We start from the raw sequence: 16,728 nt of genomic DNA, 5'->3' as shown, positions 1-16,728 counted from the left end.
TCTGTGGCTTGACACCCGATTGGTCCATGAATTCTATTTAAAGCGCATGGAGGGTCATTTGTAGGGTAATCCGTGCATGAGAGAAGCTTATGTAAATTTTCATTCTTTGATTAATAAATTGCCTGAAGTGGCCGCGTTGGCTCAGGCCGTGGACTGTTTCCCTCTTTGAGGGTTTTAACCACGTCAAAAATACTGGTGTATTGATCTGTGATCTGGTTGTGAGCGGTGTCCTTTTGGTGTTCTTTCTGAGGAACTTACCCTGTATATTCCTACATGGTATCGGAGCAAGTTGAGGGCCGCGTCCGTTGGTGATCCAAATCTGAAGCCGGTAGAACTGCATCCGACTGCCGTTTCCTAGATCTGCTGTTTCTGACTGCTTTCGGGCCGAGAGAACTGCTCTGTTGTGTTCGGAGCATCTGTTCCAGTGAGGAACCCCTTTCGTTTCACGCGAAAAGGTTTCCGGTAGCCCTAGCTGCGTCATTTTTAAGATCTGGAGGTATACAGTGTTTATTTGCAGTTTACTGTTATTTTCTCTCTGCTTATTTCGGTTTCGGTTTATTTAGCTTTTTTTAGCCGGATCTATACCTTTCATTTCTGCGTATGCTCTTTGCCCTGCGACTCTGTGCGATCTGGGCAAATCAGAAACAGAAAGGAAGGATTTTTCTCATGCGTATGCTCTTTTCCCTGCACCTTAATGTGATCTCGGAAAATCAGAAACATTGAGAAAAATATTTAGTTTTTCGGCTAAAGCTAACTTTGAGCCGCAAGGTTCAATTTTTTGAAAATATTTAGTTTTTTGGGTAAAGCTAACTTCGAGCCATAAGGTTCGTTTTCTTTGCATGTCCGTGTTGGGTTTTTTGTTTTTTGTTTTGTAGGGAAAAAGAGCTTTCTCAAAGCAAGCACGCAACCCAAAGCCCCCCCCCCTCTCTCTCTCTCTCTCTCTCAAATTTTTTGTATAGATCAATTGGTTCAAAGCTATTTTAAGAGAGTAGAGGTCTTGGGTTCAAGTCTCCATTTTGTGGGGGCGGACTTTTTCATTTCCGCACATTCCCGCACTTCGTCGGCAACTTCAACAACTTTTTTTCAAAAAGCCATAACTTCTTCATCCGGAAGCCTTTTTCAGAGCCGTTTTTTTTAAACCAACCTAATTTTTCGAGATCTATCCATTGGAACACTTACTTTCAGCATCTTCAGCTTCAGTTTCTGTTGAAATGGAAAGTCAATACCAAGTTACCCTTGAGAGCACCAACTACTTCCAATGGTTGTCCTACATGGAGGATTTACTTCGAAGTAAAGGTCTCTACCGAATAGCCACAGGCCAACAAAAGAAACCGAAAGATGAAGACAGGGCTGCTAAATGGGAAAATAGACAAGATCAAGCACATGGTTTGATAGGGATGTCTATTTCTCCAGATCTTAGATTCCATATTGCAGAACTTGAAACTCCTCATGAAGCAATGGAACAAATCAATAAAGTTTTTGGGATTAAAAATGAAATTAGAGCCCATCAACTTGAAAATGAGTTGCTTACATTGGACCCTAATAATTTTTCTTGCATTGAAGATTTCTTGTCCAAGTTCAAGACCCTTAGATATCTCTTGGAAAGTGCTAAGGTTAAGAAAGAAGATAGTAACCTTATTTATTCCATCCTTACTAAGTTGGGACCAGCCTACTCTGTATTTGTTTCCACCTTCCATTCTACAAAAAAAGCCTTCATTTCTCAAGGAAAAGACTACAAGCCCCCTTCCTTTGACTCTTTTTGTGATTCTTTAATAAGAGAACAAGAAAAACTCTTACACCTTGGTCTTCTTAATCTTGGAAACTCTTCCAAGAAAGCGTTAGCCGCTCAGCAGCAACCAAATTCAAAGAATCCTAAGAAGTCATATCCTAAAAAGAATGGTCCTAAACCAAACAAGGGTCCTAAGCAATTTCAGCCCCAAAATGAAAAATCATTTCAACAAAATGATAAGACAAATAAAAACAAAGGGAAGAAGACTGATAGACATTGCAATTTTTGTAATCGAGATGGCCACTTAGAATCAAAATGCTTTAAAAAGATGGAAGCCTTGGAAGCAGCAATGAAGAAGCATAACATCCATTTGGGGCAATCTTCAACTTCAACTTCATCTTCAGGAATGGCACTTTCTGCATGTGGTTGTCAAGCATCTCGGTCTGGCTATGCATTAAATGTATCTTCTTCTTCTCATTCTCATGAGTGGCTCATTGATTCTAGAGCTTCTTATCACATGGCCAAAAACAAAGCCATGTTTTCTTCTTTAAATGATTGTAACACCAAAAATATATATGTTGGTGATGATAGATCTCTTAATGTTGTAGGGACTGGAACTGTTCATCTAGACAATGGTCAGTTTAATGATGTATTATGTGTTCCAACCTTATCCTGCAACCTTCTATCTGTATATCAGATAACTCATTCAGGTGAAGGTAAAATCGTTGAATTTTCACCTCATGATGTTGTAATCAAGGACTTAAAAGATCCTAAACAGATTTTGGCTATTGGCATTGCTGATGATTCTACAAGGTTGTATAAGTTTCACAACTTTGGGTCATCAAATCTTCCCTCAGTATTTATTGCTCATAACGATGAAGTGAGCAAACTTTGGCATGAGCGATTTGGTCACTTAAACTATCGCTCCCTTCAGCATCTATGTAAAGAAAATATGGTGACAGGTCTTCCTATGGTATCTTGCAGAGATGGTGTTTGTTCCGGATGTGTACTTGGAAAACATCATCGGGACAGTTTTGAAAAACGTGCCTCTTGGCACGCCTCAGCCCCTTTACAGCTTGTGCATAGTGATTTATGTTGTCCACTTCCAGTTGTGTCATTCTCTGGTTGCAAGTATTTCTTAACTTTCATTGATGATTTCTCCAGACGCACTTGGGTATACTTCTTAAAACTCAAGAGTAAAGTATTTAACACCTTTTTGGCCTTCAAGGCCTTTGTTGAAAAACAATCTGGACATCAAATTCTTAAGTTAAGATCTGATAATGGCGGAGAATATGTTAAAAACACATTCATCAACTATTGCACTGAGAATGGAATTCAAATGCAACATACTGTTCCATATACTCCACAACAAAATGGTGTAGCTGAAAGGAAGAATCGCACTTTAAAGGAAATGGCTAATTGTATGCTACAATCTAAAGGACTTGGTCTTAGTTTTTGGGCAGAAGCAATTAACTGTGCAAATTACATAATAAATCGCACTCCTACTAAGGCTTTAAAGAATATCACTCCAGAAGAAGCATGGAGCTCAATCAAACCAGATGTAAGTCACTTTCGTGTTTTTGGAAGTGAAGCGTGGGCCCATATTCCAGATGAAAAGCATAAAGCTTTAGAACCTAAGAGTGAAAAATGTACTTTTGTTGGATATTCTGAAGATGTCAAAGGCTATAGACTTATTCCATTTAAGTCCAAAAATGTTATCATTAGAAGAGATGTAAAATTTGATGAAAATATATCGGCCTGCGAGCCTAGTCCGGCGGATGTGCCACCTCTCCCTATCTCTTCTACCTTTGAAAACATTCTTCTTCAGATGATGAAAGTGAGGATGACAATCCTCCCCCACCATCTCAGGATCCTCCTTCAGCTCCTGAGCTTCCAAAATGGGTTCGTGCTACTCGAGATGCAGCAGGTGATCTTGCCGGTGATCCTACAGATCAGCGACGCACACGTTCTCAGTTCGAGAGAGCCTCTTCTTTACTGGCTCAAGCTCCAGTAAATTATGATCCTGACACCTTTGCAGAAGCTTCAGGCCATCCAGATTGGGAAGCAGCTATGAATGAAGAATATCATTCATTATTGGCAAATGATACATGGGATCTTGTTCCTTTACCAAAGGGACGAAAACTTGTTAGATGCAAATGGGTTTACAGAACCAAGTATGGACCAGATGGGAAAGTTGATAAACATAAAGCTCGTCTTGTTGCTAAGGGCTTTTCACAGGTTGAAGGCATTGACTACACTGAAACCTTCTCCCCTGTTGCCAAAATGAACTCTATCCGCCTTGTTCTTTCCCTTGCTGCCTCTTTCAAATGGGAAGTCCATCAGATGGATGTTAAATCTGCCTTCTTGCATGGGGACTTGCATGAAGAAATCTATATGGAACAACCCATTGGCTTCATACAAACAGACTCTAGCCTTGTTTGTCGACTTAAGAAATCCCTTTATGGTCTCAAGCAATCTCCTCAGGCTTGGTATGCCAAAATGGATAGCTTTCTTTTAGAATCTGGCTTTTCTAGGTGTCATTCTGACAATACTGTCTACACCAAGAAAGTGGGCAACTCTCTTATCATCCTTGTTCTTTATGTTGATGATCTTATCCTTACTGGTAGTGATCCCAACCTTATAAACCATGTGAAGTCTAGCCTCAAAAGGAAATTTGAAATGACAGACTTAGGACACTTACACTATTTTCTCGGTCTTCAAGTCTTGCAATCCAAGGAGGGTATTTCCCTTTCGCAGTCCAAGTATGCTTGTGATATTCTACGTCATTTTCACATGGAAGACTGTAAGTCAGCCCCTTCTCCCTTTCAGTCTGGAGTCAAACTCTTAGTCACTTGTACTTCTCCTGAAGTTGATGCTACATTATACCGTCAACTTGTAGGAAAACTCTTGTATTTAACCCATACTCGTCCTGACCTTTCCTTTGTTGTTGGCCTTGTTGCTCGGTTTATGCAAAACCCCCGTGAAAGTCATTGGAAAGCAGCTAAAAGAATACTTCGTTATGTTCGAGGTACAGTTCAGTTTGGGATTCATTACAGTGCCGAAGCAGCTCCTCTATTGGTTGGTTTCACTGATTCTGATTGGGCTGGTGACCCTGATGATCGGAAGTCTACTGCCGGTTATGTGTTCACTCTTGGTTCAGGACCTATTACATGGGCTTGTAAGAAACAAGCTGCCATTTCTCTTTCATCAGCAGAAGCAGAGTATCGTGGTGCCGTAGAAGCTAGTAAGGAAGCCTTGTGGCTTCGTCAGATCCTGTTAGAATTTGGCTTTCAGCAGCAGCATCCGACTACACTTTGGTGTGATAATCAAAGTGCCATTCAGCTATGCAAAGATCCAGTTCAACATCAGTGCAGCAAACACATTGAACTGCACATGCACTTCATCAGAAAGCTCATTCACGACCATGTTCTTGAAGTGCAATATTGTTCAACAGATGATCAAGTTGCAGACATCTTCACAAAGGCTCTCACAGAGGCGAAGTTCACTAAACTTCGATTTATGGTTGGAGTTCAGGAAGTTGTCACTAAGGGGGGATAGGCTCTAGTGCCTCCTTCCTTCTCCTATTGTGTCATATTTGTAAATCCTTCAATCCTATCCCAAGTTGTTCTTAAGGGGGGATGTTAGGATATTCCGACACATAGGAAATAGTTAAGTACAACTTGGTCTAGTATAGAGTTAGGTATAGAGTTAGGTAAAGTGTGTTTCTTTACCGTTGTACATTTTGTAACTTACAATCGACGGTCACGATATGTAGTGATCCGACGGTTCATTCTCTCCTCGGTATTACCGACACTTGATTCGTGGCTTGACCCCCGATTAGTCCATGAATTCTATTTAAAGCGCATGGAGGGTCATTTGTAGGGTAATCCGTGCATGAGAGAAGCTTATGTAAATTTTCATTCTTTGATTAATAAATTGCCTGAAGTGGCCGCGTTGGCTCAGGCCGTGGACTGTTTCCCTCTTTGAGGGTTTTAACCACGTCAAAAATACTGGTGTATTGATCTGTGATCTGGTTGTGAGCGGTGTCCTTTTGGTGTTCTTTCTGAGGAACTTACCCTGTATATTCCTACAATTAGTGGAATCGGTGTTTGTTTCTTTTCCCAACTTGGACTGCTACATCTAGAGATTTTGATGCTTCCTTCACAATAATTTCTTTGAACCTATTCGTTAATGATTTCTTATCGTCCTTAAGTTTTTTACTCTGTTTGAGTAGATTTTGGTTATGATTTTTGAGACGTAAGCATTCCTCATTTTCTGAGTCAACTTTGTTTTGGCCTTCAAGCTTCTCGTCTTTTAAACACTTGATTTGTTCTAATAATTTTTTGTTAAAGTCTTTTAAGCATAAATTTTCCTCTTCTTTCTTTGATAGACTTTCGTTGAATTTTTTGTCAAAACTTTATTTTTCTTGTTCTAACTTGTGCTTCTTAGTTTTACACTTTTTGACTTGTGCAAGAAGTTTCTCATTGTGGTTCCTTAGATGCCAAATTTCTTTGTTGCTTTTTGTTGATTTTTCATGAAACCGATCTTGGAGATCCTTATATTTCTTTTCTAATGCTTCATTCTTTTTTTGAAATTTTGTGATTTCTTCTTTTAATTTTTTAATTTGTGTCTGGGCGCTATCTTGATATTCTTCTAAAGTAAACAATCTTCGACATTTGGGACAAGGTATTGTGCGATTTTTAAAAATCGATAAATATTGATCTTCTGCTCCACAAAATGGACATCTAGTCCAAAATGTAGAGTTGTGTATGGAATCCATAGTTTCTCTGTTCATCTTCAAATTAGACTCTATCTTTCTTCAGTGATGAACTTTCTTTTGTGTTTGTTGCTAAGCTTAGGGTTTAAAGGTAACCCCTTCCTAGCTTCTTATAATAAATATTATTATCCTCTCTCCTTTTTTTAATAACCTTGAACCTTAGTTTTTTTTAATTAAATAATATATATATATATATATATCTCCTGATCGGGATGTGGTACGGTGTCAGAGGCGACAGGCTGGGATGTGATATGGGTTGTACAAAGGTCATAACAACCGTCGTCCCCCACATGCTCAAGGCAGGGGGTGCAGTGTCCTTTGATATGAATGCATGGACAGTGGGTTGGCAAGGTGGCGGAGGAAGGAATAAGGAAGGGTGGCGGAGAAGGTTAAGGCATTCGATGTGCAAGGTAAGAGAGAGCAGCTGTGGAGACGGGAGGCGACTTAGAGCTAGGGAGGGGCGAAGGCAAGCAAGGAACCTTCGCTACGGACAAGAAACAGTCTCCTCGTATGTAATTTGGTCCCGCTCCTGCATCAATTCCATGATTTGGTTGGGCTCCTGTATCAATTCCATGATCTGGTTCGGGTTTTGCTGGGGGGAAGGGAGGGGCAAGAGGTTGTCTCAATTGTTGGAATTTCTAAGTCTAACCCGTTAGAAACCCTTCATGTACTTTACTGATTTATTCCTACCTACTTGTTCTGTTAATTAACAAGTTATTTACCATGTAAATACTGGAAATCAATACAAGTACATGCTCAACACATTACAGATCATCAACTGAAGGAAACAAAAACAAGCACACAAGTGACACCGTTGTTTTTGGACTAATGTCCCCAGAAAAACCCAGTGCGGGAAAACTAGTGTAGCTATCTGAGGGTTTGATTTATTAAGCAGTTTCAGAATACAAGCTGGGTGCCTAATCCGGCTCACCCAACAGAGAAAAATCTCGGCAGTAGTACCTCTCTTCTCGGAAGCAGATATTCCAGCTGAAACCCCGAATAAACACTCTGGCAGGTCCACAGTGCCAATCTGCCCCACGAAACCCCTGCGTCAGCCTCTCTCTTGCCCAGCGTTAGCCTAGCGTCACTCTGTCTTGCCTGCGTCAGCCTTTGGAGGCACTGCGTCAGTCCTCTGGCCCTCTGCGTCACCCATGTTGGACCTCTGGGGCACTGCGCATCTCCTGGCTGCCTCTACGTGAACCCTTGGCTAGTTCTACATCCCTCACTCTCGGCTACTGCGTTGATCCTCCTGGTGCTATCTTTGCCTCTCTGCTTCTGTATTCACTACCCCTCAGCTGCAACTCTGATCACTCTCTCGACTTCCTCAGCAAACCCAACCCCAGAAAGTTGAAATCTTGATCAACTCGGTGTGTTCTCCAAGTGACCCTCAAGCCTCCTCTTATACTTTTCTCGTTGACAAATCAACAGCCGAGATTAAGTCCCTAATCAACGGCTAAGATTAGATTTGGCTTGATCCATGACTTTTGAACCATTCTAACACAGTTTTATATTAATTCACATTAATATTTTATTTTCCCTGAGTTTAGACTTAGGGACTCCATTAAAAATATTAATTATTTTAATATCTCCCAAACTATTTAGAATATGCCCAAACGCTTTTTGGGTATTGCAGATCTTCATGTGCCTTAGCCTCTCCACCAATTTTCGTGGCTAGAGCACATCCGATGCTACCCCAAATCAACATCAATGGATAGCAGCGTTGTATGGGAGGAACTAGGGGAGGAAAGGGAATGCCATGGTCCGGTTCTGTTTTCTGTGTTTATCCCATTCAAACCACAATCTTGGCAATGGCATTGGCAATTGCAGGCTGAGAAGATGAGCGGGCCTATATCTAGTTGCTCAGACCAGGGGAATAGGGGATAGTGGGTTTGCCATTCCTGGGGGGCTAGGTGCTGAAGGGAGAGGCACGATAACGCTGAGGGCAGGGGGCTGGGATTTCAGCCACGGCAGTAGAACGCTAAGAAAACCTTGGGCAACTAGGCACCTGCATGGTATTAAGGGCATAGCTAGGGACCCTGGGCAGCATTCTGGACAGAGGGGCAAGCAAAACCATGGCTGGCATCTGCTGGCTGAGGGTGCTGAAAGTGGGTATAAATGCAAGTGTCAAGCTAGGCTTCGGACGGGCCTGAGGGCTTGGCTCTAGATGCAGCGGGACAACCGGCAATTGAACCATAGCGAGGGGGAGGGGTACTATGAGGAGCCCCAGGAGACGAGTTAGAAACCCAATTCGCTTGGCCACCTGTGGGCTCAAGGCTACCTTAACTCTAGGATGGTGAAGCATGGAAGAGAGGCACTGTATGAACAACAACGATGGGATGATGCGAACGAGTTGACGGACCTAACTTTGTTTGACTGTCCACAGGGCATCACTGCACAGACTATGGCTCGAGCAGTGAGAGGGTTTGGTCAAGGAAGGAAAGGCCCGGCCCATCGGGTAGACAAGGGGCTGAGCACGTCGGAAGCTCACAGGGGTCGTAAGCTTGTCGAGCACCTCATAGCAGAGGCAACAGCGGCATACCAAGATGAGACAAATGTGGGAATTCAGAAGCTGATTGAAGACTAGGAAGCGGAGATAAAGCAGGAAAGTGAACCAGAGGAAGAGATCGACAATTGGAGGACGATGGTCCCAGATCCAGGGAATACCCGTGGTAGAATTACTCAGTTTAAACACACCCTTTACTTGTATTTCTTAATGAAAAGTCTTCTTGGAAAAGCAATGGAACAAATCTTTGTGGGGATGGTGGTAACAGTGCAGGGCCTGCCAAGTTATAAAAAAGACATGGAAAAAATCCTCTTTTAGTTGCACAAACAGGACATCAAGATGGATCGAATCGACCACCACATCCCTTGCATCCTGGAGTTGTATGGAATGCCAGTGGCAACTACTGAAGATCCTGCTCCTGTAGCCTTTGTCTCCGATGAGCAGAAAGAGCAAAAAGACTAGATTCCTCATGCTTAGTTTTTGTTTATGCGGTTAGCTTTTAAGTTTCCTGTTGCATATGCTAGTTTTTACAGTTATGTAGTATTTGGACATGAGATTGAGACTCATCTAGCTTGGTTAGAAATACTGAAGCAATTTTTTTTTGGATGGCGTATAACACTGACCGATGGACAACAGACTTGGCCATATGGATGGATCTGCCAAGCTTAACAAAAAAAAAATTTATATATATATATATATATATAATTTTAAATAAATATATTAATATATAACTATATTAAATTACATAATATAGTTTATATTTAATAATTTTATCAACTATGTTATAGTTTTTTTTTTAATCAATTGATTTTTATTGTTTTTTAAAGACAAACATGACTGATGGGTTACGGTGAACCAACGTCACGTTTGATTTGCAGCCACGGTGTTTGATGGCAGAATGCCCATTTAAACTTGTTGGGCTGGCGGGACGTGGCACTGTGTGGGTGGAGGATACAGTGAGGTGGAGGATACAATGATGGCGGAGGATATAATGATGCATGGACAGCGTGCGTGAATGGGGAAAGGCTACGGTGGGTGGCGTGGGTATAGGCGTGTACAGAGGTGCCGACAGGTTGTGTAGCGGGGACAGGTTTGATGGTAGCGAACCAAACAGTGGGGACGGCTTGAACTACAGCAGGGCTACGACAAGGACGAGCTGGACCATTGTAGACGTGACAGTGACAGTGGACGCTTAAAAGCGTTGGCTGTTACAGTTGACAGGGCATTATGACTACAAGTGCTCGTCGGCCAGTAGATTTGTCGTTGTGTAGGGCGACTTTCGAACAATTTATTTTATTGCTGTGTAGGGCGACTATTGAACGATTTATTTTACCGTTGTGTAGGGCGACTGTCGAACGATTTATTATATATATATATATATATATATATATATATATATATATATATGTTATTTAATGTTATTTTTTTATGGCCAAGGGCCTAGTAGAGAAACTGGTTGAATGGAGAACCTCCCACTTCGTAGCGAAACGCTCGAGTCTTGACGGTAACAATGTTGACGAAGTTGGTGGCTAAAAGTTGGGAGTAAATGTGGCTCTGATACCAATGTAACGACCAAAAGTCATATACACAGCGGAAATATTAAAGTAGCTACTAGACAGAGACATCCATGGTAGGATAGTAATTGTAAATTGTATATTGTATAAAGAATTGTTGTAGGATGATTACAATTGAAAATGAGGGCCTGTTTATATACCCTAGGCAGGTGCCCTTCCACGAACGGTCATGTCTCTAAGACATACCTTTTCATTACTAACTAACTAACCATTAGTTAATTACTTATTATTTATTATCTATTTTTATCTATTTTTACATAATTTATGTTCATAACATATTGCAAATTTTGTCAAAAAAGGAATAAGGGAGGTGGAGGGGACATTCACAGGCTAAAACAACACTTGGCTGGTATTAGAGGCCAAATTGTTCCATGTGCAGCACCAACAGAACAGATTGGGGAAATTAGGAAGGAGTTGCTAGAACATTTTGAGAATTTTGAGGAAAAAAGCTAGGCAAAAAGAAATAGAGGTTGAAATAGGGAGGAAGAGGAGTATAAAACACGATGGCTGCCAATACCAATTTTGATTATGAGGGTTCTTCATCTATCCCTTGCACTGATGCATCCAACCCCTTTCGCTATGTTCCTCCCTCTTTGGAGTCTATTCAAGAAAAGGGTAAGGGTGAAATTAAAAAGAAGGCTTAGATCAAAAGTTATTTCACATTCACACCCTCCTCTCCCTCTGATAGTGCACATGGTCCTCAAGCTAATAGAGGTCAAATGCAGCCTACTTTTTAATTATTTTAATAAAATACAATCCGGGTGGAATTTCACCAAACGATTTCTGGGTCTTAAAGATTTCATGTGTTCTAGCCTCTCCACAAAATTTCGGAGCTAGAGCACATCCAATGCTACCCAAAAATCAACAAATGACTCATAGATCTTAGTTATTGACAACAGTGATTTAATATATAGCCTTGAAGGTAACACACAAAACTGAAAAATGCATTGTTTATTCGTTAATGAAATTATGAGAGATGGTTAATGATATATATGGTAGTCACGATTTTTTATGACAAGATAGAATGCAGTGATCAAAATTGGTCAAGCAACAATGACCTTACAGAATTAACGATGACTTGACATCTGACTTAATGATATGACAATATGACAGTGACAATGTGTACTTACACTAACCTCAGATAGGGCTCTTTAAGAAGTGAATTGAATTGACTTAACTATGATGACACCGTGACTTGACATATGCATTAACATTGACAAATCAATTGACCAATAGACTTGACTTTTTAATAACAAATGATTGGTGAAATGATTACATATTGATACATTGGTTCTCTGCAAGTAGCAGCATTAGTATAAGAGTTTCCTCAGACTACAATGGCATTGACATGGCCTATTAACTTGACACATAGACCTGATACACAATTGACTTACCAGTAACATATGGTTGATTGTATCAATAGAACTGGTATAATTGTGAGTTGACACTTTGACTTTGAGTTAGATCTATGACTTGTGAAAATTCCTAAACCCAGAATCCTTACTACAGCAAACTGATGTCACTTCTCCTACTTGTTAATCCATGCAAGTTATTTATAGTGTTCTACTATAAATATCGAAGTAAATACAACTGCGGCCTTCACTTAATTATATTATATGTGGAAACAGGAAATTGAACAAGAAAGAAATACAACACAATGATAGTTAGTTTTGGACAAATGTCCCTAGAAAAACCCAATGCAGGAAAACCGGTGCAACAGCTTTGAGGGTTTTATTATTATGCAATAGTAATTTCTGAATACAACTTCTGAATGCCTTCACGGCAATCCAGTTACAGAGAATATCACTAACAAAGAGATCTGTGAGATTACCTCACACTATCACCGGAAATCCTGGTTGATCGAGCCCCTAGCTGCCTCTGCGTCAGCCCAGCGTCAAACCCTCTGGGGACAGTGTCACTCCTCCAGCTGATCGATTTGTTGCCCAGGAACTTCGATTTCTACCTCCCGGTCTCACACCCCGGCTCCCGACTTCTGCAATCAATTCCTTCAACAAATTTTCGGACTTCCTCTCGGCTTTTGCACTGCCTCTGTGTGACTCTACATCAGCGCCTCTGGCTCTGCGCTGCCACTGTTGGATCTCCCTATGCCTTCTTTGTTGAGTATTCTTCGACCAAGAAAGATTTCACTCTGAATACTATCCCTGCCCATCACTGCAAAAGCTCACTTCGAATTTCTCACCGGTAGCTGCTCTACTTCAGAAATTCGATCTTCTGAACTCTCTCTATGTGTTCTCCAAGTGCCCATCAAGCCTTCTCTTATAATCCTCTTGTTGATCAATCAACGGCCCAGATTAGATTCTAATCAATGGCTAGGATCATATTGACTTGATCTCTGCCTTCTTCTAGAAGTTACACCCACGGTTTAGATTAATACCCATTAATTATTTTAATTTCCTAAGTTTAGACTTAGGGTCCCATTAAAAATAATTAATTATTTTAATAAAATTGTCTCCGGGTGGAATTTCCCAAAAAGATTTTTGGTTATTGGGGAATACATGTGTCTAAGCCTTCGTGCAAAATTTGAGACTTAGAGCACATCCAATGCTACCCGAAATCAACATGACTATGATAACCTAGGGATTTGTACTAGAAGTCTTGTAGTGATGACATAAATCATAATTGTGACTTACAGGGTAACAGGTCTTTGAGGCCAATATCATTTTGCAGATTAACGTGATGAGCAGTGATCAATGGTGAAAAGCATATGTTGGTATCTCTCCGTGGAAAGAGTCTGGGAGCATTGACAGCAGGTCATACGAATGACCTGGGGCACCTTGGTCTATGCCATCATTTGATAGCAGTACCAAATGATTGCAGTATTGTGAGTAGGTTAGAACAGTGAAGCGGCATGAAGTATTATTGTATGCATATGAGCCTTGATGCTTATCCATTCGTGAGCAATTTAGTACAGTGACTTGCAGTGTTAGCCAGTGTTGTGAGCTCTTGATGTTGAGCAGTAACCAAATGCGCAATGATCCATGTGTGTAGTGACAGTAATGTGCAGTTGTGTAGTGACAGTGATGTGCAGTTGAGCAGTGAATTTTGATATGCAACATTGTGCGGTGATTAGTTTGATTGTAAAGTGCTCAGTGGCTACCAAGATTTGACAAATATACAACATCTTCTTAAAGGCTTTACTATATTGATTCAGAGCACAGGGGAATCCAGTGTGAAAATAGTGAAACTTGGTCCATCGTCTCTTCAGGGTGGCAGGGTGGTGCTAGGCAGGTGATTGGAGTCGCCTTCAAGTTTTGGAATCACCTTCAAGTTTTGGCTTGAGAACACTTCAGGGTGGCAGGTTGGTGCTAGGGCAGGGCGTAGCCTGCACAGGCCATTGTGGCATCCTTTCAGTAGGGGCTGATATACTATAAGGAGACGAAGCATCCATTCCAACAATAGCTGGTAAACGGAGTGTTGGGGCACTCGACAAGTTGTGGCCTAACTTATAGGGCGTTGGGGCGTCCTTCCAGTTGCAACATGTTATTAGGGTCTAGTAGCATCTTACAAGTTCTAGCCTGTAAATTAGGGGGTTAGAGCCTTCTTCAATTGTAGCTTAAAATCTGATGTAATTACTTTTCTTTTAAAGAGGAGGAGAAGACAATTACTAAGAAGTGTTCGGTGGTTTTTGACCCACAAGGGGTTTTCCATCTAAAAATTTGTGTCCACTATTTTATCTTTCTACATTGTTGTATGGTGTTATCTATTGTTGATTAATGTTTATGATTATCTGAAGAAGAACTATAATAATAATTGAAGATTAACTAATGCTCTGAAAAGGATTAAAAGGTGTTAATTGCTAGGAAATACTAATTCACCCCCCCTCCCTCTCAGTATTTCCAACAGTCATTAGACCAAAAACAAGTGTATAAATTCATGTGTGTATGCTTGCTTATTTTCTCTTATATTAGCGAAAAAGTGAAATGTGGTGGAGTAGCCTTTTGTTTCAAGCTAAATGCAAATCTGATGTATATATCAGTCATATGTTTTATGATGGGTTTTGCACATTAAACCATGCAAAACTTGAAACTAGCCTAGGCTACAGCACTTGCATAATTTTCTACGCATGTAACAATTTCAAGGTTTTTTTTCTTTTTTAAATCAGCAAGCTCTTCTTTCCATTTCATTTGTCCCTGAAGATGGGTGGAGTGTCCACTTAAAACATTGGACGTTTCAAACTTTTTTAAACAATTCATTTTTAGAAAGTTCATTTTTTGCCCTAGGTTGCAAGTTGGAAGATGAATATTGCCTTGCAAGAATGCCAAAGCCTTTGGAGCCAATTTGGTAGTAAGGTGAACCAAGATGTGGCAACCAACAAAGATTGTCGACAAAAGGGATTTGTTACCCTTCATTTTGGCATGGGGTTGTTGAAGAATCTAGGGCTAATGTAGTTAATGAGATTCTTCTTAGCATGATAACAATTTGTGAAGTACTTTTACTTTTCTTGTTAACATGATCTTCTTCTTATTATTATTATTATTGTATGTTCTCTTACTTCATCTAACTGTTACCAAAACACAAGAGACAAGAACACAATATGTTGGCTCTTCGCCAGGGAAAAACCTCTCTCTCCTAGAGAGGAAAACCCTTCTTTAAATTTCTCTTATTGAAGCCTTGATTGACAAATTCCAAACACTAGACCCTTGACTTTATCATGCTTCCAAGACCTTGTCACTTGCTCCTTTTAGTCACCTTATGTTGATCTTCCTTTCTGCACTGCTTTGCACCAGAACTAGGGAAACTCGGTGTTAACACCTAATCATAGGGATTGGGTGAACAACTATAAATAGTGTAAATAAATAATAGAGAAAATGGAGAGTCATTGGGAGATGAAGCTCAACAGTCACTCCCTCATGTATATAATAATGAACACCCTAAATGAATATAGAATCTCATCTTTGAGGAGTTACCCCCTAGCCTGACATGGTATCAGAGCCAGCTCCATTTTTGGCATTCCATTCAGCCCTTGTAACTCCCTTCTGCCATTTTTTTCTGCAGTATGTCCTCTACCCCTCTCCTTTGACAGAAATTTTGTCTTACCATGCATAATCTCTGTGTTGAATAATGTCTTGCATAATCTCTACGTTTGCATTGAACATTGTCTTGCTTTTGCTATGTGTCTAGCCCTCCGGAGCTCTGAGTCGAAAGCACAAATTCAAGGGTGTTCTCCCACTGGGCCTCCTATTAGCGTGGATCAAACGCTGGCTTGAAAGAGCAGTTGCATGAGACAAGTGTATTCCAGAGTAGTGCGTGGTATGTTGGGTCATATATGGCATATTATGTGCATTCGTCTTTCCCTCTAGGTTAGCTATCTTTATCATCAACTAAATCAATTTATGTGTGTTTTTTTTACTCCATTCCATTGCACAATAGATATTCCAGCTCCATACTATACCCAGTGCGTTTTAAATACATTTTCCACATAACGTTGGCCTCTGGCATAATGTATGGCCTATGTTGCATACGTTGAATGTTGATGTTGAATAACATAATTGCTGCACTGTGTGCATACCACACTGACCATATCTCTGCTCCCATACGCTGCCATAGGCACTGTTTGAACGTTGTCATACAACGCTCCCTCTCACCATAGATTCTACAGTCGGCTCCCCTCCATACTCCGTGTAATACCCTCGACATCACGTCTATCCGCTCCCAATTTTATGCAATAAATGATTGTTATCCAAAACCTCCAGATTCATAGTGATCTGAAATTAAATAGTCTTCGCAAGCAACGAAGTCTGGACCTGCTCTGCAATCTTCCATAGTGATATAACCTCTCGCATATAACCAGCATCCCGACCACTTTCTACCTCTCTTTGCACTTAGATTGGTTGCTTTTCGTCCATTTGGTACGTTGCAGGAGTTTTCTAGCTCGAGCTTCCATGGTTCTCTGAAGCTCTGTGTTTTCCGCTCTATCCTATATAGCAAAGTGCAATTGTTTTTTAAAATTTTTACACCAGAACTGCATTTTTTCTCCACCAAAAGTTCAATTTTATACATTGGCAGCAAAAGTATATTTTTTTTACAGTTCACAATTTTTTTAAAATGCACTCATTAATATCTATTGTTGGAGTGGTCCTTAATGGGAAGGAAAATTATCCTAAGTGGTATGGGAAAATCAAAC

General features: G+C 40.5%; 1 protein-coding gene across 2 annotated transcripts in view; it reads right to left on the bottom strand.

The window, feature by feature from the left end:
• Positions 1 to 16,728, bottom strand: part of PIR121 (transcription activator) — a 481,847-nt gene that overhangs the window by 345,450 nt on the left and 119,669 nt on the right. The gene's annotated exons all lie outside the window — the stretch shown is intronic.

This window comes from Pinus tabuliformis, chromosome 3_1 (genome assembly GCF_031772625.1).
Source record: "Pinus tabuliformis cultivar Carrire ecotype Pingquan chromosome 3_1, CPIR1, whole genome shotgun sequence".
Taxonomy (NCBI): Eukaryota; Viridiplantae; Streptophyta; class Pinopsida; order Pinales; family Pinaceae; genus Pinus; species Pinus tabuliformis.
The sequence above is the reverse complement of the archived record's forward strand: the minus strand, read 5'-3'. Positions and strand labels throughout refer to the sequence as shown.